This window comes from Acinonyx jubatus, chromosome C1 (assembly GCF_027475565.1).
Source record: "Acinonyx jubatus isolate Ajub_Pintada_27869175 chromosome C1, VMU_Ajub_asm_v1.0, whole genome shotgun sequence".
In the NCBI taxonomy this organism is placed as follows: domain Eukaryota; kingdom Metazoa; phylum Chordata; class Mammalia; order Carnivora; family Felidae; genus Acinonyx; species Acinonyx jubatus.
This window is the reverse complement of record NC_069381.1, coordinates 184,113,766-184,139,824: the sequence shown is the minus strand read 5'-3', so window position 1 is coordinate 184,139,824 and position 26,059 is coordinate 184,113,766. Positions and strand designations below refer to the sequence as shown.

The following is a 26,059-nucleotide window of genomic DNA, read 5'->3' as shown; positions in this document are numbered from 1 at the left end:
AGCAGATGTTGTGGATTCTGGATCCATGAGAGGGTGGCCCATGGCAATTCACACTAGACTAAGACTACACACATGGACTGTCTTCAGAAGACTTTGAAACTGCATAGAAAAGCTGTCCTGACTGCCATATCACAGACAAGGCAAAAAAAACCCTGCCCAGAGACATATTCCTGAGCCAATGGGTCAGATGTTGCAGGTAAATCATATTGAACCTCTCATCTCATCCAGAGGGTTTTACTGGATCCTGACTGCAGTTGACACTCTCTGGATTTGGCCTAGACATTCCCATGTATTCCATTGACTCAGGCCACACTATCCAGGACCTACAAGCCCACATTTGTTTCTTCCTCAGGTTTCCTGAGCACACTGAATCTAATAACAGCCCAAAGCCACATATCATGTGGCATATAATGGAGCTTCCATGCCCCCATATCATCTCCAAGTGACAGGGCTGATTGAGCATTTTAATGGACAATTAAAGGACAGGCTTAAGCAGCTGGTAGGAGGGGGTAAGATAACCCCAGGCTGTACTATGGTGAGGGGTGAGCAGGGGAGAACTCTGGGCCTCAGGGCAGCAATTTCCTGAAAGGGCACTTGTTATTTGCACCATATGTTTGATCAGGCTGTTTAACCCTTTCCTCTAATTTTACACTTTTGGTCTCTGTGAGGAACAGTGCAAGGTCCTTCTAGTCCCTTCAGCCCCTTTCTGAAGACTCACATAGATGGGAATTTGGAAGAGAAATTAAACAAGGAGTGGGAGTCAGTAGCCCCTTCTTCATTTACCCTCCAGGGTACAAAGCATGGGTCTTTGTCTACAAGATCTTTGAAGAGAATTGCCATTAACCTATCATTTTTAACCCAATATTTTCCTTAAGTTGGCCCTGCCACTTTGCCCCCAGTAGCCCCATGGGATGAGTATTGTATATAGAATAGAAATTTTTGTTGAGTCACAAGAGGATCCAAACCAGAAGATTTGGGATTCATTTGGGGGATGGGTAAATGGTGTCATCTTTGCTCATGGTACAGAACAGACTGCCTGCTTCATAGTCAGTGAGAAGTCCCTCCAACTGATAGGATGTGAGCCCTTTTGGACCTATGAGCTTGGTTATGCAGAAGGGAGAGATGAAAATCTAACCTCTCTCCTCTTCCACAGAGTAGCTTGTGTGACTTCCACATCACCAAATTTATTGCCACGCTCATCCCAGGAAGTTTTCCCTGCCCTACATTTGACAAATTGCTGGATGTGTCACCCACCACCTGACCACATAGATAAGCATCTGACTGCTATGCTGCTAAATACTACAAATGGGCATTTCTCTAAATATGGACCTTTCTGTTACCTCAGGTACTCCTACCATATTACTCTGGACCCAAAGTATTGCTGCGATTGAATCTGACACTGAAAGCACAAAATGCCTCCCTAGGTGTCAACTTGTCAGAAATGGGACATCAGGAACATCTTGGCAAAGAGACCTGGGATCCACCACTGGGACTATTTTTGATCTCAGTAGTGAAGGCCTTCTCCCCTACACATGCCCCAACTTACACAGACTTTTCAATTCCATTCAAGGACTCTGCCCACTCACAGCACTTTGTGCACCCCTTTGGAATGTTATTTCTTTAGTAAATATCAGGCCTTCACCTGCCTTCCTCCTAGCAATGAAGCATGCATTTCATAATAAGAAACTTATAAATAGTCAAAACAGCCTCCCCCCAACCCAGGCTAGACATATCATACTACACCAACTAGGATGGAAACTCCAAAACCAGGCAGACTCTGGTTACTCAGGAGATTTACCAGGAGGCATTACCAACTCCAGGTTATTATTTCTACTGTCAGAGTCCTTCAATCAGAAAGGGTCAGGTACCACCTGAGGTCATCAACGGCACTACTTCAGCTTTCAAAGCACAACAGATCAGTCCCAGTTCCTTGGCCCAAGTAGTGTTGGATAACTACATAGCCTTTGACTCCTTATAGCCAGCCAAGATGAGGTCTGTGCAACTGCTGGCACTTTGTGTTGTACCTGGATCAATGAGACTGGCAGAATAGAACAATCCATCACCAGCCTTAGGAAAAAAAACCTCCAGGATCTCTACGGTAAGCCCAAATGGAATATGGGACATCTTTTCCTAGCTTGGCAATGATTGAGGTTCATGATTACATTTAATCCTCTAGGCAAGTGCAATCTTCCTCCTTTGAGTGGTATTGATTCTGACCTCAGACTAATTACCTGGTTCTTAACACAGTCCCTCAAAATCTGACTCATTCAGGCCCATGATGGGATAGTCTATGTTTATTCCTTGGGCTGTAAAAAATCAAAAGATAGAGTTGAGGCCAAAATCCTATGTGTGATCTTTCAGGTCTGGCCATATGCAATTACAAAGGCTTTTCCTCTTCAAGAGCACAGGTAAGCTGCCCTCCCTACACTGGATATACATGCTCAATTAACTTGTTAAGTTGTCTAGATCATTAAATTGTCAAGGTCCTCCAGAACAGTGTGGAAAACTTTATCATGTTCTTGAGTTTAATGAGAATGCCTACAAAGTTTTCCTAGTATGATTTTTTACTTAGGTTTCTGACAGTTATTTTTTTTAATGTTAATGCCAGTATAGTTGACAGTGTTATGCTAGTTTCAGTTATACAATATGCTGATTCAACAATTCCATACATCACCCAGTGCTCATCATGACAAGTACATTCCTTAATCCCCATCTCCTATTTAACCCATCCACTCACCTCCCTCCCTTCTGGTAACCATCAGTTTGTTCTCTATAGTTATGAATCTGTTTCTTGGTTTGTCTCTCTCTCTCTTTTTTCCTTTCCTCATTTTTTTTTGTTTCTTAAATTCCACATATGAGTGAAATTATATGGTATTTGTCTTTCTCTTATTTTGTTTAGCATAATACTGTCTAGCTCTATCCATGTCATTGCAAATGGCAATATTTCATTCTTTTTGATGGCTGACTAATAGTCTATTGTGTATATATATATATATATGCCACATCTTCTTTAGCCACTAATCGATCGATGGACACTTGGGCTTCTTCCATAATTTAGCTATTGTAAATAATGTTGCTATAAACATTGAGATGCATGTATCCCTTTGAATTAATGTTTTTGTATCTTTTGGATAAACACCCAGTAGTACAATTACTGGATCATAAGGTAGTTCTATTTTTAACTTTTTGAGGAACTTCCATACTGTTTTCCAAATTGGCTGCACCAGTTTGCATTCCCAGCAATAGTGCAAGAGGGTTCTTTATTTCCCACATCTTCACCAACACTTGTTGTTTCTTGTGTTTTTTATTTTAGCCATTCTGACAGGTGTGGAGTGATATCTCATTGTCATTTTCTTTTGCATTTCCCTGATGATGAATGATGTTGAGCATCTTTCCATGTGTCTGTTGGCCATCTGGATCTGACAATTATTTTTATCAAGTTAGAGATTCTTCTTTTCAACTTAAGCTCCCTAGTATTTTTTTAATCAGGGAGGGGTATTAAATTATCAAGGAAAAAAATTTTGGTGTTGATTATAAGATTTTCTTATCTAAGTTTCCTAAAAAGTTGCTTACATGGTGGTTGTAGATTTAGGGCTAATTGAGCCTTGCAAAATGAGTTGGAAAAAATTTCTTTTTCTATATCCTGTAATTGCTTCAACAACATAAATTTTCTTGTATATAAATTGTTCATCTATTTTGCCCCTTATTAAATGAATGTGAAGTATTGGCTTTGTTAGGTATATGAATTCTTTACATAGCGGGAATGGGTCTGTTTGGCTTATGAAACATTGCAGGTCTAAGCCTTACCTCCCACATGCTAGAAACAGACCTGGCTTCAGTAATATGGGGACCTCAGGAATATCTATGCAAGAATTTATAGACTCACTTCTCAGGAAGGCAAGAGAGACAAGTAAATAGGCTAAAAGGGATCAAAAGTCTCCCCACTGCTCTGAGAGTAGGGTCTAGCTAGTATTGGAAAGAAAAGCAGAAGAAAGCCCAGTTTCATGTGTTTGGGTTCAATTATCAATAGGCAAATGCTGTACCAGATTCTATCTGAAGCCACCAGGGAAATGTCAAAAGCTTCACAATTCTGCTGCAGTGGGAGCTTCATAAGAGTAAGCTCACAGACAATGGGGCAATGACTGCCACTGCCCATTACTGGTGACATTTGAACTGGGAGGATTCTCTTGCTTAAAAAGGGTGAAAATTGCCAAGCCAGGATGGAAGGAAAACAGAAACATGTGATCATAAGGGAAAGCAAATAAGACCAAAGCACAATCAGCCCAAGATCCAGAGATTCAAGGAGGAAACATCATAGAAAAGTAAGCTGATGGGAATCTATGAACTCCTAAAAAAAGTGTGTTATTAACCAAAAAGTGAAAAGCATCAGGCAAAAAAATAAAGAAATTAGATGAAGATACCTAATAGTTGAGGAGAAATGCATTTCAGAAGAGAAAAGAGAATAAAAGTTCAAGTGCCCCTGTGTGGGAATGGGAGTGACTATTCCCTGAAATTACCTCATAAATAACCTTTGGATACTTAAGTGATAGTCCACACATTCAAGGGACCTTTTTCAAATAGAACAAGTTCTCTGCTTTTCCCAAAAGACACCACAAGCCCTCTCAAGGCTCTTTTTTACAGTATCTCAAGTCCAGCTCAGCATTGGGTCCTTGATAATATCATGCTATTCCACCCACCTTTCTCATTTTTGCCCCCCTGTTATTTGTTGTCCCATCTTGGAACACTCTCCATCCAATACTCCAAAGTGTGAATCCACAAAGGAGTACATGCATCCCGATGTTCATAGCAGCATTATCAATAGCCAGACTATGGAGAGAGCCCAAATGTCCATCAACTGATGAATGGAAAAAGAAGATATGGGGGCTCAATCAGTTGAGTGTCCAACTCTTGATTTCAGCTTGGGTCATGATCTTATGGTCATGGGATGATCAAGCCCCATGTCAGACTCCACCCTGGGTGTAAGGCCTGCTTGGGATTGTCTTTCTCTCTCTCTCTCCCTGTCTCTCTCTCTCTCTCCCTCTGCCCCTCTCCCATTCTCCCTCTCTCTCTCTCTCTCAGAAAAGAAGATGTGATACACACACACACACGCACACACACACACACTGGAATATTACTCAGCCATCAAAAAGCATGAAATCTTGCTATTTGCAATGATGTGGATGGAGCTGGAGTGTATTATGCTAAGTGAAATAAGTCAAGCAGAAAAAGACAAACACCGTATGATTTCACTCATATGTGGAATTTAACAAAACAGTTGAATATATGGGAGGGGGGAAAAGAAAGAGAGGTGAAACAAACCATAAGACACTCTTAAAGGTAGAGAACAAACAGAATTGATGGAGAGAGGTGGGTGGAGGATGGGCAGGATGGGTGATAGGCATTAAGGAAGGCACTTGCTATGATGAGCACTAGGTGTTGCATGTAAGTGATGAATCACTGAATTCTACCCCTGAAACCAATATTGCACTTGTATGTTAACTAGAATTTAAATAAAATCTTAGAAAAGAAAAAAAAGAGAAGAAAAGAAAAGAAAAGAAGAAAAGAAAAGAAAAGAAAAGAAAAAAAAAGAAAAGAAAAGAAAAATAAAGTGTGAATCCAGACAACACTATCCACTTCCTCCAGGAAGCCAGCTCTGACTACTCCAGCCTAGATCTTTATTGTCCAAGTTCTTCTTACATGTTTATTCAGGACCCCACAGGCTGCTCCCAAAGTTGTTTAATGAAAATGCAAAATGCCTCTTTCCATTGTTCCCAGGCTAACCTTTTAACTCTTGTCATGCATGACATCTAACGCTGTTGCTTCATCATCAAAAAGAGCTGGCCCACAAGTGGCTTTGGCACAGAACCAAAGAGTATTATTTGCAACTTTAACTTCTGTCTTTCTAAGCCAGGATGAAGCCAGATGACAGAACCACTCATTGATGCACAAATAAGCTAAAGACTTTACCAAATAGCATACTTTCTTAGGGGATGTTGTGGATTGGTTTGATATGATTTCAAATCCATTTATTTATGGCAAAGACAAAAAAAATAAAACTGAAGTAAGCTGTATCAGGATATCCTTATCTTATCTGTGGTACTGAGCACTCAGTAACTCAGCTCCTGAGGAGTGTTGCTGGGGACTAAAACATTTGAGGAAGCAACTATGGCAAGAGGACATTTAAACTTTAAATACTGAGAGTTTGTGAGGACTGAGATGGTTCATTCTGGGCAAGATGATTCTGCTAATCTAAAAAGTGCTTTACTGGGTGTTGCATGGAAACTAATTTGACAATAAATTTCATATAATAAAAAAATAAAAAATAAAAATAAATAAATAACTAAAAAGTGCTTCAAAGACCTTGGGGCATTAGTTCCTGCTGCAATAAAGGCAACTCTTACCAGCAGTGGTGAAAACCAAGCAGTGATCTTATCCACCAATACCAATGCCAATGTTCCCTAGGAACATGTTCTACCAATAGGGACTTTTACCTTTGCCATGGCAGGTAGATGTCAGCTTTCAGTTGGCTACTCTGTCCCTCCCTAGTACCAACTTGAATAAAGGTACACCTCAACTACATTTGAAGTCTCTCCCTTTCATCTCCCTTGCCTGAAGCAATAATGTGACTAAACTATCATTAATTTGGAGTATGTTATTTCTTTATTGGCTTATTAAGAGATATTATCCTGTATGCTATTATTGGCTTGTGAAATTCCCATAGTGAACCTGTGTTAAATAAACTATTGGCAAAGATAATCTCAGTCTCTGATATTAATTTGTCCCCAAACTAAAACAGGGAACAATGTACTTGGTGGAAAAAGTGAACTCTAGATTTGGAGAAGAAAAGAAAGTGAAAAAAAATACGCTTAAAAATCAAAATGATTTAAGCTATACATTTATGACTCTTGTGCATCTTCAGTATTTATGTAATATTTCAATGAAAAGTTTACTTTTAGGGACACCTGACTGGCTCAGTCGGTAGAGCACGTGACTCTCGATCTCAGGGTCATGACTTCAAGAGCCACATTGGGGGTGAAGCCCACTTAAGAAAGAAAGAAAGAAAGAAAGAAGACGGAAAGGAAAGGAAAGGAAAGGAAAGGAAAGGAAAGGAAAGGAAAAAGTAAAGAAAAGAAAACTTTACATTTAAAAAAACCAACATGGAGAGGAATTAAGATGGCAGAGGAATACAGAGACCCTAGGTTTGCCTCATCATTCAAACACAGCTAGATAAATATCAAATCATTTTGAACACTCAAGAAATCAATCTGAGGACTGAGAGAGCAAAAATGCACACCTAGAGGTGAAAAAACTGCCACATTGTGGAAGGTAGGAGCTGTGGAGAGTTGATTTGGGGGAGAGAAGAGCAGTGGATACTGCAATGTGGAGGGAGCCCTAATCACAGAGAGAGGAGCAAGAGGGAAAGAGAGAGAGAGAAAGAGTGAAAGTGCATACAGGGAATTGCACAAGAAAAACTCTTCCCCAAAACCACTGACTGGGAGAAGGAGAAGGGTTGGATACTGCAAGTTTTTATGAACAGCAGAGTACAAACCCTGAAGTTTTGGAGGTCTGCACCATCACCAGAGTTACACCTGGTGGTCTTAGCAATGCTCCATTGGGGAAGAAGGGCTGAGGGAGACCCAGGATCAGGCAGCATGGTCTGAGGATCCCCTAGGTTGTACCGGGAGAAGCAGTTTCCCTGCTTGGGCTGCATTTGGGAGATGTAAAATGGCCTTTCTGGGAGCAAAAGACCCAGTGGGCACCAATGAGCTGCCTCAGTCACTAACATAGGAATGGGGATGTTGGCTGGGGGCAGCGAGCCTTGGTGCCAGCATTCTGCAGTGCTTTACCATAAACTCTAAAGCTCTGTGCAGTCACACAACCAATTTCTGGGACAAGCCAAAACCAGCCACAGTACAGCAAGTCGCTCCCCCAGAGGATCTGCTCGGCTCTGTGTTGCGCAAATTTCTAAAATTTGGACTTTTGAAACCTAGCCACATGCCTGAGACAAAACACAGGAGTACTGTGCAACTTGGCAGACAGAACTGAGATGCAGAAAGGTGAAGGCAGGGATCTGGCAGATGCTGGGGACACAAAAGAGGTGATTATTTGCTCTTCTGCCAGGGCTTCCTGAAGAGTTGCAGGTGCAACCTCCCTGCTCCAGGAGGAGAGAGCAGGGCAACACAATTTTCACCATGCTCATCAGCACTGACAGACTTTGTGACCAAAACAGTGCCACCAAGTGGAAGCTGGAGCCACTTACACCAAGCTCTGCCCACCCCCATGCACCTTACAGGTTCATCTCCATTAGAGCAAGTCCACCCAAGAATCAGCACAGCAGGCCTCACCTCCAGAAGACCCCCACAAACCTCTTGCACACACCAACTCTTTTGATCATAGAGTGCTACAAAGCTTCAGCTCTAAGGTAAATGGGATGTAGCTTCTTTTGTGTTTCTTTTTTTCCCTCTTGGGATGCAGAAAAAGCAATTTTTAAAAATTTATTTTTAATATTTTTTAAATTATATATATCTGATCTAGTTTCTTTTAACAAGCAGACAAAAACACACCTAGGACCTAGCTTCCTTTTTTTTTCTCTTGACAAATGACAAGATGGAGGAATTCACCCCAAAAGAAAGAACAGAATGAAGTACGGCCAGAGCTTTAATCAATACATTCATAAATAAGGAGTGCCTGGGTGGCTCAGTTGGTTCAATGTCCCACGTCAGCTCAAGTCGTGATCTCGTGGTTCTGTCAATTTGAGCTGTCTATGGTGACAGCTCAGAGCCTGGAGCCTGCTTTGGATTCTGTGTCTCCCTCTCTCTCTGCCGCCCTCACTTGCACTCTTTTTCTCTCTCTCAAAAATGAATAAACATTTAAAAAAAATTTTAAATACATAAATAAGATGTCTGAACTAGAATTTAAAACTACAATTATAAAGATACTAGCTGAGGGGGAAGGAGCCAAGATGGCAGAACAGCATAGAAGTTTTTTGTGCATCTTGCGTCCATGAAATACAGCCAGACCAACACTAAACCATCCTGCACACCTAGAAAAGTGATCTGAGAATTAACACAACAATCTCTACAACCTGAACCACACAATTCAGCAGGTATGCAGTGCGGAGAGGTAAACTGGGGAAGAGAGCAGCCACAGAGGGCAGGGAGCCGCTTTTGCATGCAGAGAGAGGATGGAGACGGGGGCGGGGGGGGTGGAATATGGGAAAAGCTTCCCCCCCTCCTCCCACCGCAAAAGCAGCTGGAGAGAAAGTGGAAAAGTGGAAACAGCCGCAGGGACTGAACTAAAAAGGGAGAAAGGAGATGGTTTAAATTCCATAAAGACTATAAACAGTGAGAAGGCAGAGACTGAAACTCCACAACTCGATACCTGGTGGTGCTCTGGTGGGAAGGGTGAATCCCCAGGAGCAGAGTGGAGTCCAGAGTTCTTCAGGCCACACAGGGAGAGGCGGTTCCCTGCTAGGAGGACACTTGGTATAGTCTGTGTGGGTCCCCCAAAAGCAAGGCCCCGGTGGACCTGGGAGAACAACCATATTTGCTGGTGCTGGAACAAGGTCATTAAGGGTGAAGCCTGGTGCCAGATGTGGGTTGTAATTTTCCATAATCCCTGAAATGCTGCTGCTACACTATCTCGCGAACTTTTTCTGGGACAGGCTGGCACCCAGCGGCAGTCTCTGGGCATTGGCAGCAACGTGGTCCCACAAACATTCCTGGGTGTGGCCGGCACCCAGCCATTGCTCTGTGAGACCCTCCTGCAAAGGGGCAGAACAGGTCAAAGCCACAGTCCCTCAGAGGTAAGGGGTCAGGAAAAACAGCCACATCTGAGACAAAACTCAGGACGGAGGTGCTTCCTGGGACTTGGTCACGGACTGTGTAAGAGCGGGGGGTGGACGGAAGCTGAAGACAAAGGACAGGTGCATGATTGCTAAGCAGGGAGAACAGAGTTCTGATACTAGAGACTGGGTAGCTGGGTGATGCCATTTTCACTGCTCCCGCGCATGCACATATGGACCTACAAGCGCCACAACGATCCACCCAGTAAGCCAAGCAGCGCCATCTAGTGGAGAACAGAGCCGTTACACTAAGCCCTGCCCAACTGGGCCAACCTCGCTCTTCAGGAACACAAGTCTCTCCGCCTGCTTAGTTTATGGACTATAAAGCGCTTCATAGTTTGACTTCTAGGGGAAAACAAAGTAATTTCAGTCGTATTTCAGTATGTTCACCAGTCCATGTATTCAATTTTCTTTCTTTCTGTTTCCTTTTTCCTTTTTTCTTTTTTATTTCTTTTCTTTTTCTTGAACAGAAAGAGAAAAAATTCATTTTTATTTTGAATCCTTATTAAAAATATTTTTCTTTAATTTTTTGTACTACATTTTTTAATTTTGTGTAAGTTTTTTCAAATTCTTTTTTACTTTCATCATTTCATTTTAGTTTACTTCAGTGTATTCATTTTTTCAAATTTTCAAAATACTTCCTTGTTTTCTTCTTTACACCATTTTCTCTAATCTATCAAGCCCCTTTCAACACCCAGACCAAAAAACACTTAGGATCTAGCATCATTTATTCGATTTTGTGTGTGTGTCTGTGTGTGTGTGTGTTTAATTTTTAAATTTTAATATTTTTAATTGTAATTTTTTTACCTCATTAATTCCTTTTCTTCATTCAAAATGATGAAACAAAGGAATTTACCCCAAAAGAAAGAGCAGAAGAAACAACAGCCAGGGACTTAACCAAAACAGATACAAGCAAGATGTCTGAACCAGAATTTAGAATCAAGATAATAAGAATACTAGCTGGAATCAAAAATAGATTAGAATCCCTTTCTGTGCAGATAAAAGAAGTAAAAGCTAGTCGGGATGAAATAAAAAATGCTGTAACTGAGCTGCAATCTCAAATGGATGCCGTGGCAGCAAGGATGGATGAGGCAGAACAGAGAATCAGTGATATAGAGGACAAACTTACGGAGAATAACAAAGCATAAAAAAAGAGGGGGATTAAGGCAAAAGAGCACGATTTAAGAATTTGAGAAATCAGTGACTCATTAAAAAGGCAACAACATCATAATCATAGGGGTCCCAGAAGAGGAAGGCAGAGAAATAGGGATAAAAGGGTTATGTAAGCAAATCATAGTGGAAAACCTCCCTAGCCTGGGGAAAGACACAGACATTGAAATCCAGGAAGCACAGAGGACCCCAATGGGATTCAACAAACACCAACCATCAACAAGGCATATCATAGTCAAATTCCCAAAATACTCAGGGAAGGAGAGAATCATGAAAGCAGCAAAGGAAAAAAAGTCCTTAACCTACAAGGAAAGACAGATCAAGTTTGCAGCAGACCTATCCACAGAAACTTGGCAGGCCAGAAAGGAGTGGCAGGATATATTCAATGTGCTGAATCAGAAAAAATATGCAGCCAAGAATTCTTTATCCAGTAAGGCTATCATTCAAACTAGAAGGAAAGATGAAAAGTTTCCCAGACAAACAAAAATTAAAGGACTTTGTGATTACTAAACCAGCCCTGCAAGAAATTTTAAGGGGGATTCTCTGAGGGGAGAAAACATAATAAATAGACAGATAGATAGATAGATAGCAAGCAAAAGCAACAAAGATTAGAAAGGACCAGAGAACACCACCAGAAATTCCAACTCTACAAGCAACATAATGGCAATAAATTCATATCTTTCAGTAGTCACTCTAAACGTCAATGGACTCAATGCTCCAATCAAAAGACATAGGGTAACAGAATGGATAAGAAAACAAAATCCATCTATATGCTGTTTACAAGAGACCCACATTAGACCTAATGACACTTTCAGATTGAAATTAAGGGGATGGAGAACCATCTATCATGCTAATGGTCAACAAAGAAAGCCAGAGTAGCCATACTTGTTTCAGACTTTAAATCTAGACTTTAAAATAAAGACTGTATCAAGAGATGCAGAAGGGTATTATATCATAACTAAAGGGTCTATCCACCAAGAAGACCTAACAATTGTAAACATTTATGCGCCAAATGTGAAAACACCCAAATATATAAATCAATTAATCACAAACATAAAGAAACTCATCCATAGTAATACCATAATAGTAGGAGACTTCAACACCCCACTCACAGCAATGGACAGATCATCTAATCAAAAAATCAACAAGAAAACAAGGGCTTTGAATGACACATCGGACCGGATGGACTTAACAGATATATTCAGAACATTTCACCCTAAAGCACCAGAATATACATTCTTCTCCAGTGCACATGGAACGTTCTCCAGAATAGACCATATACTGGGACACAAATCAGCCCTAAGTAAGTACAAAAAGATCGAGATCATACCATGCATATTTTCAGACCACAACGCTATGAAACTCAAAATCAACCACAAGAAAAAATTTGGAAAGGTAACAAATACTTGGAGACTGAAGAACATCCTACTAAAGAATGAATGGGCTAAACAAGCAGTTAAAGGGGAAATTAAAAAGTATATGGAAGTCAATGAAAATGATAGCACCACAACCCAAAACCTCTGGGACACAGCAAAGGCAGTCATAAGAGGAAAGTATATAGCAATCCAGGCCTTCCTAAAGAAGGAAGAAAGATCTCAGATACACAACTTAACCTTACACCTTAATGAGCTGGGAAAAGAACAGCAAATAAATCCCAAAACCAGCAGAAGACAGGAAATAATAAAGATTAGAGCAGAAATCAATGCTATCAAAACCAAAAAACAGTAGAACACATCAATGAAACCAGAAGCTGGTTCTTTGAAAGAATTAACAAAATTGATAAACCACTAGCCAGTTTGATCAAGAAGAAAAAGGAAAGGACCCAAATAAGTAAAATCAAGAATGAAAGAGAAGAAATCACAACCAACACAACAGAAATAAAAACAATAATAAGAGAATATTATGAGCAATTACATGCCAACAAAATGGGCAATCTGGAAGAAATTGACAAATTCCTAGAAACATATACACTACCAAAACTGAAAACAGGAAGAAATGGGAAAATTTGAACAGACCCATAACCAGTAAGGAAATTGAATTAGTAATCAAAAATCTGCCAAAAAACAAGAGTCCAGGGCCAGATGGCTTCCCAGGGGAATTCTATCAAATATTTAAGGAAGAGTGAACACCTATTCTATTGAAACTGTTCCAAAAAATAGAAATGGAAGGAAAACTTCCAAACTCTTTCTATGAAGCCAGCATTACCTTGATTCCAAAACTAGACAGAGACCCCACTAAAAAGGAGAACTATAGACCAATTTCCCGGATGAACATGGCTACAAAAATCCTCAACAAGATATTAGCCAACCAGATCAACAATATATTAAAAAAATTATTCACCACGACCAAGTGGGATTTATACCTGGGATGCAGGGCTGGTTCAGTATCTGCAAAACAATTAATGTGATTCATTGCATCAATAAAGGAAAGGACAAGAACCATATGATCCTTTCAATAGATGCAGAGAAAACATTTGACAAAATACAGCATCCTTTCTTGATAAAAAACCCTCAGGAAAGTAGGAATAGAAGGAGCATACTTCGACATGATAAAAGCCATATATGAATGACCCAACACTAATATCATCCTCAATGGGGAAAAACTGAGAGCTTTCCCCTTAAGGTCAGGGACAAGACAGGGATGTCCACTATTGCCACTGTTATTCAACAAAGTATTGGAAGTCTTAGCCTCTGCAATCAGACAACACAAAGAAATAAAAGGCATCCAAATCAGCCAGGAGGAGGTCAAACTTTCACTCTTTGCAGATGACATGATACTCTATATGGAAAATTCAAAAGATTCCACCAAAAAACTGCTAGAACTGATCCATGAATTCAGCAAAGTGGCAGGATATAAAATCAATGCACAGAAACCGGTTGCATTCCTATACACCAACAATGAAGCAACAGAAAGAGAAATCAAGGAATTGATCCCGTTTACAGTTGCACCAAAAACCATAAAATACCTAGGAATAAATCTAACCACAGAGGTGAAAAATATATACACTGAAAACTATAGAAAGCTTATGAAAGAAATTGAAGAAGACACAAAGAAATGGAAAAAGATTCCATGCTCCTGGATAGGAAGAACAAATATTGTTAAAATGTCATACTACCCAAAGCAATCTACATATTCAATGTGATCCCTATCAAAGTAACACCAGCATTCTTCACAGAGCTAGAACAAATAATCCTAAAATATGTATGGAACCAGAAAAGATCCTGAATAGCCAAAGCGATCTTGAAAAAGAAAACCAAAGCAGGAAGCATCACAATCCCAGACTTCAAGCTACACTACAAAGTTATAATCATCAAGACAGTATGATACTGGCACAAGAACAGACACTCAGATCAATGGAACAGAATAGAGAACCCAGAAATGGACCCACAAAAGTGTGGCCAACTAATCTTTGACAAAACAGCAAAGAATATCCAATGGAATAAAGAGAGTCTCTTCAGCAAGTGGTGCTGGGAAAACTGGACAGCGACATGCAGAAGAGTGAACCTGGACCACTTTCTTACACCATACACAAAAATAAACTCAAAATGGATGAAAGACCTCAATGTAAGTAAGACAGGAAGCCATCAAAATCCTCGAAGAGAAAGCAGGTAAAAACCTCTTTGATCTTGCCTGTAGCAATTTCTTACTCAACACGTCTCCAGAGAGAAGGGAAACCAAAGCAAAAATGAACTACTGGCACCTCATCAAAATAAAAACCTTCTGCACAGAGAAGGAAACAATCAGCAAAACTAGAAGGCAACCGACAGAATGGGAGAAGATATTTGCAAATGATATATCAGATAAAGTGTTAGTATCCAAAATCTACAAAGAACTTACCAAACTCAACACCCAAAAAACAAATAATCCAGTGAAGAAATGGGCAAAAGACATGAATAGACACTTCTCCAAAGAAGACATCCAGATGGCCAACTGACACATGAAAAAATACTCAACATCACTCCTCATCAGGGAAATACAAATCAAAACCACAATGAGATACCACCTTACACCTGTCAGAATGGCTAACATGAACAGCTCAGGCAACAACAGATGTTGGCAAGGGTGTGGAGAAAAAGGATCTCTTTTGCATTGTTGGTGGGAATGCAAGCTGCTGTAGCCACTCTGGAAAACAGTATGAAGGTTCCTCAAAAAACTAAAAATAGAACTACCTTACGACCCAGGAAATGCACTACTAGGCATTTATCCAAGGGATACAGGTGTGTTGTTTCAAAGGGACACATGCATCCCCATGTTTATAGCAGCACTATCTACAATAGCCAAAGTATGGAAAGAGCCCAAATGTCCATCGACGGATGAATGGATAAAGAAGAAGTGGTGTATATATACAATGGAGTATTACCCAGCAATCAAAAAGAATTAAATCTTGCCATTTGCAACCACATGGATGGAACTGGAGGGTATTATGCTAAGTGAAATTAGTCAGAGAAAGACAAAAATCATATGACTTCACTCATATGAGGACTTTAAGAGACAAAGCAGATGAACATAAGGGAAGGGAAACAAAAATAATATAAATACAGAGAGGGGGACAAAACAGAAGAGACTCATAAATATGGAGAACAAACTGAGGGTTTCTGGAGGGGTTGTGGGAGGGGGATGGGCTAAATGGGTAAGGGGCATTAAGGAATCTACTGAAATCATGGCTTCACTATATACTAACTAATTTGGATGTAAATTTTAAAAAATAAAAAATAAATTTAAATCAAAAAAAAAAGAAAAGAAAGGATAGAAACCATGTGATCCTCTCAATAGAGGCAGAAAAAGCATTTGACAAAATACAGCCTCCATTCTTGATATAAACCCTCAACAAAGTAGGGATAGAAGGAACATACCTCAACATCATAAAGGCCATATACAGAAGACCCACAGCTAATATCATCCTTAATGGGGAAAACCTAATAGCCTTTCCCCTACAGTCAGGAAGAAGACAAGGATGTCCATTCTCACCATTATTATTTAACATAGTACTCGAAGTCTTAGCCTCACTAATTAGACAACAAGAAAAAATAAAAGGCATTGAAATCAGAAAGGAAGAAGTCAAACTTTCACTATTTGCAGACAACATGATACTCTATGTAGAAAACCCAAAAGAGTGAGCATGAGCCTTGCTTTGGGTAAGCACAAGCCCACCTTTGGGTGAGCCCCACTTCTCTCTCTCTCTCTCTCTCTCTGTCTTTCTCCCTCCCTCCCTCCCTCTTTCTTCTCCCCTCACGGGATTCTCTCTCTCTCTCCCAATCTGTGTCTGCCCTTTGCACACTTACACCCTCTTCCCTCAAAAAAAAAAATAAAAGAAAAGAAAAAGAAAAAAAGAAAAGGAAAGGAAAGAAAAAGAAAAAGAAAAGGAAAAAGAAAAAGAAAACCTGAAAGACTCCACCAAAACTAATACACAAATTCAGCAAAGTCACAGGACATAAAATCAAAATACAAAAATCTATTGCATTTCTATATACCAATAACGAAGCAGTAGAAAGAGAAATCAATGAATCAATCCCATTTACAATTGCATCAAAAACCATAAGTTACTCAGGAATAAACCTAATCAAGGAAGTAAAAGATCTATATACTCTGAAAACTATACAACCCCTATGAAAGAAATTAAAGAGGACACAAAGAAATGGATAAGCATTCTATGCTCATGGATTGGAAGAACAAACATTGTTAAATGTCTATACTACCCAAAGCAATCTACACATTTAAGGCAATCCCAATCAAAGTACCACCAACATTTTTCACAGAGCTAGAACAAACAATACTAAAATGTGTATGGCACCAGAAAAGACCCTGAATAGCCAAAGCAATCTTGAAAAAGAATAGCAAGGCTGGAGGCATCACAATTCTGGACATTAGGCTATATTACAAAGCTGTAGTCATCAACACAGTATGATACTGGCACAAAAACAGATACATAGATCAATGGAACAGAATAGAGAACCCAGAAATGGACCCACAACTATATGGCCAAATAATCTTTGACAAAGCAGGAAAGAATATCCAATGGAAAAAAGAGAGTCTCTTCAACAAATGGTGGTGGGAAAATTGGACAGCAACATGCAGAAGAATGAAACTGAACCACTTTCTTACACCATACACAAAAATAAGTTCAAACTGGATGAAAGACCTAAATGTGAGACAGGAAACCATCAAAATTCTAGAGGAGAACACAGGGAGCAACCTCTTTGACCTCAGCCATAGCAACTTCTTACTAGACATGTCTCTGGAGGCAAAGGAAACAAAAGCAAACATGAATGGTTGGGACTTCATCAAGATAAAAAGCTTCTGCAACGTGAAGGAAATGGTCAACACAACTTAAAGGCAACCTTCGCAATGGGAGAAGCTATTTTCAAATGACATATCCGATAAAGGGTTAGTATCTAAAATCCATAAAGAACTTAAACTCAACACCCAAAATACAAATAATCCACTGAAGAAATGGACAGAATGGGGCGCCTGGGTGGTGCAGTCGGTTAAGCGTCCGACTTCAGCCAGGTCACGATCTCACGGTCCGTGAGTTCGAGCCCCGCGTCGGGCTCTGGGCTGATGGCTCAGAGCCTGGAGCCTGTTTCTGATTCTGTGTCTCCCTCTCTCTCTGCCCCTCCCCCGTTCATGCTCTGTCTCTCTCTGTCCCAAAAATAAATAAACGTTGAAAAAAAATAAAAAAAAGAAATGGGCAGAAGACATGAATAGTCATTTTTCCAAAGAAGACATCCAGGTGGCTTACAGACACATGAAAAGATTCTCAACATCATTTATTATTAGGAAAATACAAATCAAACCATGATGAGATCCACCTCATTCTGTCAAAATGGCTAAAGTTAACAGCACAAGAAACAACAGGTGTTGGCGAGGATGCCAAGAAAGGGAAACCCTCTTGCACTGTTGGTGGGAATGCAAACTGGTGCAGCCACTCTGGAGAACAGTATGAAGGTTCCTCAAAAAGTTAAAAATGGAACTACCCTATGATCCAGCAATTGCACTACTAGGTATTTATCTAAAGGATACAAAAATACAGATTGAAGGGGTACCTGGACCCCAGTGTTTATAGTAGCATTATCAACAATAGCCAAACTATGGGAAAAGCCCAAATATCCATCAACTGATGAATGACTAAAGAAGATGTCTCTTTTGTCAAAACGGGAAGTTAGCATGTTTTGAGATGTATTAAAGATATATTAGCGTTGACAGTGGAATTTTTGCCCTGATGTTAGAGAAGTATAAAAAGAATAACTTTTCACTATATGATCCTCTGTTGTTTAGTGCATAATGACCATGCACTGCCCAGTATTGCCAGTGGGCCCCATGCTATAAGGGAACATTGCATTAGCTCGTTAGCACAGGTATCTATACTGCTGCCTCCATGCATACCCAGACTGCAGGTAAAAATAGTGGACTAATAATGAAAGAGAGGGTGGGTAGGTCCCAACTGACACACTTTTAAAGCCAGGCCATTGGGCACCAGTGCTCATCACTTCTCTTGTGCCCATCTTGGAAATTCCAGGCTCACCTCAGTGTTCCCAAAATTCAAGTGCCAACTACACTTAGGCTGTCCAGACCCAGCCTCACAGTCTGAAAATAGATGTAGCCCAGGGGCCACTCCTAAAAGGAAGGAGAGATGACCATGAGTTGAAAACCAGTATCAGCACCTCTGCTCAGCTCTCCCTCTACTGACGCTTTGACCTGCACCCCTTTATCTCAGAGAAGGATCTAAAGTTGCTGATCAGCCACAAGGGGCGCCTGGGTGGCTCAGTTGGTTAAGCGTTCCTGAAGTAGGCCTTTAGGGAAAGTGACCTAATCTTTCACCATCTGGAAAGCAGATGGGTGTGGTAGACTGAGCTTGGGCTTTGGAATCGGACAAATCTGGATTCAAACCCTAGCTCCTCCTCTTGCTGAGATCCAGATACCTTCCTTTGCTTCACTCAGCCTTGGTTTTCCATATGGGAAATGGCAATAATGACTTGCTTGATGAGGGTGCTTTGGAGGGCTGAATAAAGCAGTATCCGTGGTGCTTGCATGTATTATCTCACAGAGAGCAGGTGCTGCCCACGTGCTAATTCCCCCTCCCCCACCCGCATCCCTCAGGCAGCCACTAGCCACCTTTTCCTGGAAGCTGTTGAGACAGAGGAGGGCAGGCGGCTCAGGGTAGGTAACCAGCCACTGATCAGACCTGACACAACGTGAGCCAGAAACCAACCGCAGGGACTGTGTGACTCACCCTCTTCTAAACCTTCCCTCAGGCCCCTGACACACCCTCCAGATATGACTTCCTCCTGCTGAGAGTTCTCACCTGGTGCCCATGGAACACTTGATTCTTACCGCCTGGCACAGACAGTTGTCATTTTTCAGTTATTTCAGTTTCTTTGGAAAATAACCCCCTCCCCAAAGGAGCCCTCCCGCATATACAAAAACGAAATAAAAAACAGTAGTTTATTACTGTATTTATTTATTAAAGCACTGTTAAAAATAAATAAATAAAATCCACTTCCATGACCTCTTTAATCCTGTCTTGAGAGGTAACACTTATTTTGATTCTTTCCGTCTATTTTTATGCTTATAAAGCCATTATGATTCTTGCTCTGCCATTTACTAGTTGTGTGACCTTGGGCAAGTTACTTAAGAGCTGCGTGCTTCGATTTCCTCATTCATAGAATACAGATATTAATAACTCTTTTGAAGAGTTGGAGACTTAGTGTGAAAATCAAATGAGTTAATACATGTAAAAGAATTACAACACCTCCTGGTGTACTGAGTAAACACATAATAAGTGTGAATGTGCACATATATCATATATGCCACCTTGTATCAATCCATGTACTGCCTCTGAGCACCAAATCCACTCTCCTACTGCCTGCTTGATGACACTGTAGCTACATCCTATGAAAATGGCTCCTCCACCAGCTGGCACAATTTTAGGTTTTGATCCTAGAGGACACTGGAGAGACAGCACAAGGCCAAGCAGAGGAAGGGCTTCTCTTCCTAGTTCAGCGGGCTTTTCTTTCCTGCTTCTATGGCAGAGCTGCCAGCAGCTTGCAGGAGACCTAGTGGTGCTCACACTCCAGGAACTTTGTCAGCATGCCCACAGGAAGCCTCCTGCTCACCAGCCTCCACCTGCAGACTGCAGGTGAGCCTATGACACTCCCGTGAACTTCTCTACCTTCAGTGGGCACAGTCACAGCTTCTTCAACTGGGACCAACCTTTGTGGGGTGGGGAGGAGTCTTCCAAATCTCTTCCTTCCATGGGTACCTCCCTCAGCCCTAAAGGCATTTTACTTTCAGTAATTTTCTTTTACTAGTGAATAATTCTTCCTATTAAATTTTCCATTTTGAAGGACAGGTGTGGTTTCCACCTCTGACTGCACTCTGAATATATCAATTTATATAAGTATATATATGGTTTACAGCTTACTTTCTGTTTAGTTAACAAGATATAATGGGCATCTTTTCATCTTCCCAAACGTCATTGCCTGTCTTTTAATGCAATTTTTGTGTCTTCAATTACACAGAAAATTTTACATTTTTATGTGGACAAATGTACCTGGCTTTTTCTTTGTGACTTCTGGCTTCTACATGTTGCTTAGGGAGACTTTCTCTGGTCTTTCCTTTCCTATATATCTTTTAATGCCTTTATAGTTTTGTTTTAACATTTATATTTTTGGAGTTTTTGTGTATGTGTGCATAGTCTGAGATAGGAATCTAACTTTAATTTCTTGCAGATAGAGAACCAATTGTCCTAACACCATTTTTAAAATTTATCCATCCTTTCTTGATTATTTTGTTTTTGCCAACAAACACCTTTCTTCTCTCTCCAACCAGGTTATAATTTCCTAGAAGGCAGGGACATTTTTGCATCCATAAGTTTTCTAACTACTTGATACCTGGTAGAGCTGAGTACCTGTGGCTGATGAGAAAGCTGCATGAGAACTAGCACATTCTTACTTCAGCAAAGCAGCAGATATAAAGCTCAGAGCTGAGAATAAATAAGAGCTTTTCCCCAATTTTCATGAACGAATGTGTTTGTGGTTTGTATTTGTCTTTTAATTACTAAACAATTCTGGCAGAGCACTGTTTTAGATTGAAACATAGGAAACAAAGGATGCGTAAGGTCTGGTTTCTACCCATATGAACACTGCAATCCCTAAATGCCCATCAGTGGGGGGCTAGTTGGATCACTGATGACACATGCATATAATGGGATATTGGCGGCCATAAAGAAGATCAGGGAGACCTAGATGTTCTGATACAGGATAAGCTCTGAGATATGTTCAATTAAAAAACCCAAGTGCAGAATGGTCTGCCAGCATTTGGGAAGGGGAAAATCAGAGAAAGACACAGATATATATATGTTTATATAAAAATAACATACCTCTGAAGGGATATTCAAAATATTGGAAACAATAATTACCTCTGGGGGCACCTGGCTGGCTCAGTAGAAACAGCATGCAACTCTTGGTCTTGGGGTCGTGAGTTCAAGACCCACACTGGGTGTAGAAATTACTTAAATAAATAAAAAACAATAATTACCCCTGTGGAAGAACTGGGGACTTGGGGGTGGGGATCAGTGTGAAATTTACTTTTCCCTATGTATCCTTCTGTACTGTTTAAATGTTTTACCAGCTGCTTGTATTATATTCCCAAATAAATAAAGGAATTTTTAAAAGATGAAATGAGATAGACACATAGACACATGAAACAAAAGTGTGAGCAATAAGAGGTAAGAGTGATGAGTTCAGAATTCTAAACCCCATGGCTCGAAAATGGAAGGGTGGTGCTGGAAAGGGGCTGGGTTTAAGTCTTGCTCTAGGAGATAACGCAGCTGGTGGGTGGTTGGAGGAGCAAGACTCTGGAAAAGACTATCAATCACTGCCCTGTGAGGTGTCCAAGCAAAGGCAAACCTAGGAAAGGAAGTTGTTAAGATCTGTCTGTTCAGGCCCCCATGTATTCTCTGCCTGCCACTGAATTTGCTTCATTGTCCTTCCTAGAAATTGTAACCTCCTACTGAACACAGAGCAAAAAGGGGGAAGCCTGGCTGAGTAGATTTGTCATATATAGAGGTCCCAGACCTAAGGGTTCAGTTCCAGGGACCTGAGGAAGTTGGACTTGCCAAACTTCCACAAACAGCAGTGCTTTCGATTACTGGCAGAATGAACCATCTTTCTTATAAGTAATAGAACTTCCTGTTTTAATATTTTATCACAATATTTAACTTAGGCCAAGCCCATTTCTTACAGGGCTGAAACGGTTGATAAAATTGTCTTCTCCTTGATATTTCAGGCTGATACCTCCAGCAGAGAGGCCAGGTTCCCATCTCCAAGACCCGAGATGGGGTGCTAACTGCTCTGTATAAGCCTGCCCTCTGTCTCTTAGAAAATATTTTCACAAGAGCAGCATGGTAAAGACAGGAAGGACAGGTCCCTGTACTTGGAGGTCAGCCAGATAGAGTTCAAGTCTGGTCCTTCCCAATTTCTAGCAGTATGACCTTGTTTATTATTTAGCTTCTCTGAGCCTTGATTTTCTGATCCATAAAATGGGCACAGTAACACCTCTCTGTCACTCTCACAGAGTCATCATTTTCGGCATCAGCAAGTGACTAGAACCAAAGGCTAACGTTGCTAATTTGGCCGCAACAAGAAGCATCTAGCCAAAACTGGCTCACTGTCTCCTTGCAGGGTGGTGAGAGCTGGAGATCCAAGACGACATGAGTAGAGGGGCGAGGATGCTTGCAAGTGGCAAAATAAGCTGAAATGTAGGATGATCAGATGCAGTACGGGGCTTCTGATTATGCGTTCTGGGAATGGAAAACTGTCAGCAGCAGTGGAGTGCAAGTGGTGGTCACAGATGAGGAAAGTTGAGTCTGCATTTGAACCTGATTTATGAGAACAGGTTTGGGGAGCTCAGAGGCATCACAAGAGGGCTCTCGTCTTCAGGCTTCCTTCCTGTTCCAGACTAGAAACACAGAACAATGGCTCAGGGCAATAAAAAGCGAGTCATTGCCCCTTCTCCCCGCCTTGGCAACACTGGTTATATCACCACCACAGAAATCACCACCACCAAAAATACTGACAGGTACAGACTAAGAAACTTAGTCTTCCCCAACCAAGAGGGCAAAACCATCCTGTGTACCTTACCTGGCCAATATTCACAGTGCAGCAGGCTGAGATATCACCCTGTCTGATGACCAAATTACATTAATCAGCCTTGACATGCAAAAAGATTTTAGAAAAAAGGGAATACCCACAGATCCAGCATCCAACTGGATGGCAGAATGAACCCCTGCATCATTCCTCCCTCTTTCTCCAAATCCCAGCCCCATCCCAGGTAACCTCCATTCTAAAATTTGTTGATCACCCCATGTAGATTGTTATATTTGTACAACATGGAAATGAGTGCACAAGCAACATACAGAACTGTTATGTGGGTGGTGTTTGTTTTTTGTTTTTGTTTTCTTGAGACAGAGAGCGTGAGAGAGAGAGAATCCATAAGTAAGGGAGGGGCAGAGGCAGAGGGAGAGAGAATCCCAAGTAGGCTCCATGGTCAGTGCAGAGTCCAACACAAGGCTTGATCCCATGACCCTGGGATCAAGACCTGAGTTAAAATCAAGAGTCAGAAACTCAACCGACTGAGCCATCCAGAGGCACCTTGGGTTTTTAACATTGCATAAATTATACCATATTGCATATATTCACTTATTTGCTCAACATTTCTTTCTTTTTTAATAGACTTTTAATTTCATTTACCATCTTAACAATTTAAAGTGTTAGCCAATTTGACAATAAGTTATATTTAAAAAAATAAAAACGAGAAACAAGAAAAAAAAAACAAAAAATAAAGTGAATAGTTCTGTGGCATTTAGTACATTCACAATGTTCCCATCCACCATTACCCTGTTCCGGAAAGCATGGTGTTGTAGTATATATGACTGAACCAATCGAAATTGCCATATTTGTTTCTGACCTTTTTTTTCCCCCTTCTTACAAGCAATAATGCTCTGAAAGTTCTCCTCCACGTCTCCTGGTGCATGTGCAAGATTTCTTTTGGGGCATAGACCCAGAAATGGAAATGCTCGCTCACAGTGTATGGACATTTCAACGTTTACAGATACTGTCAAAGTGTTCTCTAAAGTGATTGTGTCAATTTACATTTCTCTAAGCAGTGTTAATAGAATTCCCTTTGCTCCATATCCTCACCCATACTTGCTACAGATAGGGGTTTTTTTCTTTTCCTTTTTCATTTCATATATTTTGCCCATCTAACTGGACTGTTTAATTATTTTATAGAATTGTAGAATATATATTTTATATACATTTATATATATTTGTATATCCCTCATCAGTTGTATATGTGGCACATAACATTTCCCAGTTTGTGGCTAATATTTTAGTTTTTCAATATTGTTTTTTTTATTTTTTTTAATGTTTTTATTTATTTTTGAGACAGAGGGAGACAGAGCATGAGCAGGGGAGGGGCAGAGAGAGAGGGAGACACAGAATCCGAAGCAGGCTCCAGGCTCTGAGCTGCCAGCACAGAGCCCGACGTGGGGCTTGAACTCACGGACTGTGAGATCATGACCTGAGCTGAAGTTGGACGCTTAACCGACCGAGCCACCAGGTGCCCCTTTCAATGTTGTTTTTGATGTTTATTTTAAATTGTTAAGAGGAGAAAGGGAGTTTCTGCTTAGACAAATTTACAAATAATAGATTTACAGGGAGGTAGTAAATAAAAAAGTGGGTTATCTAAGATACAGCTCCAACCTTTTAGCTTGAGATCACAGAAAATTCTTTCACAAAACCCTCAGCTTAAAGGTACACTGATCCGACTGTGTGTGACATTTTTCATGTTGTTTTGTATACATTAGGGCTTCAGGTAAGCTAGAAGGAGCTAGGAATGGGGAAAGAAAGGCACAGGCTGTGCCAGAGGCAGACACCCTGCACACCATAAAAATGATAAATCCTCAGCATCAGTAGGAGAATAGAACAGTTTGTCGGTATTTACATTTCTACGTATGGGTTACGGGCCTTAGATTTACTGTTGCCTGGGCCCTGCAAATGTTGGATCAGGCTTAGGATGGGAGAGGGGTGAAGGTAGGTCTTTTCTGATCCATTTTAATCCCCCTCTGCCTACCACCACCCCTTCCCCCATCCCCACCTTCCAGCCAGTTTAGCTGGCTTGCCAGATTGTAGGGGTTTTTGCTTCTAAAGACTCACACCTTGTGTGAGGAGACTATGCCCTCAGACCACAGGAAGTGCCTGGACGTTTAAGTTCTCCCACCTGGGGCAGCTCTTAGCAGAGGATGGAGGGACTAAGGGTTAAGGGAGGATGCAAAAACAGTTCTCTTGCTTCCCGTTGGGTGGGGAACTCTGAGGCATAATTTGCACTTTAAAGTGCTCCGTCCTGGCCACACTGAGATAAAATGTGTGGCCTGGACTGCCTTCTCCCCTTCTCTGTCCCACCTCCCACCCCCAGCAGGATTCTCTGGAGAGCAATTCCTGAACGAATCACTTGCATACACTCAGGGTCTGATTCTGAGCACGTGACAGAAGATCCACCTTTAGGTGTTTCAGTTCTGTTTTGGAAGGAAGAGAAATTACAGCATGTTTTTGTGCTCAGGGGAATGATCTGGGAGAGAGGGGACAGTTAATCAAGCAGGAGAGGGAGGAAGGGCTATGAGACTGGTGTCCTTGAGTGAGCAGGATGAGCTAATCCCTGCCCAAGAGGAGGCACTGACTCTTGGGAGAAGCACAGACAGGAAGGTGCACCCATTGTTGACAGGAGAGAAAGCAGCCAATAGGGTTAGGATGCAGGTGGATCAGGAGACTCGGTGGTGGATGGTGGAAATCTTTTCTGATTACCTCCCTTAGTGAAGTGAGACTATCAAATGAAAGTGAGGAGAATGGAGGATGATAGAGGTCTGAAAAGACAAAAGAAGATGTAACACCGGCTGAGAAAGCAAAGGGTGACATAACCAGGGAAACGTTACAGGATTCCTGAGAATCACTAAAAGCCTGTTTGAGGTTTGTGGTCATTGGTTTTGAA

The 26,059-nt window shown here is 41.0% G+C and overlaps 1 protein-coding gene across 1 annotated transcript in view; it reads right to left on the bottom strand.

Annotated features, from left to right (window-relative positions):
* Positions 1–12,778: 12,778 nt before the first annotated feature.
* CASP10 (caspase 10) overlaps positions 12,779–26,059 on the bottom strand; it is a 46,822-nt gene continuing 33,541 nt past the window's right edge. The window contains exon 9 of the transcript XR_008295524.1: positions 12,779–13,401. The gene's annotated coding sequence lies outside the window, so the exon portion shown is untranslated. The remainder of the gene's footprint in view (positions 13,402–26,059) is intronic.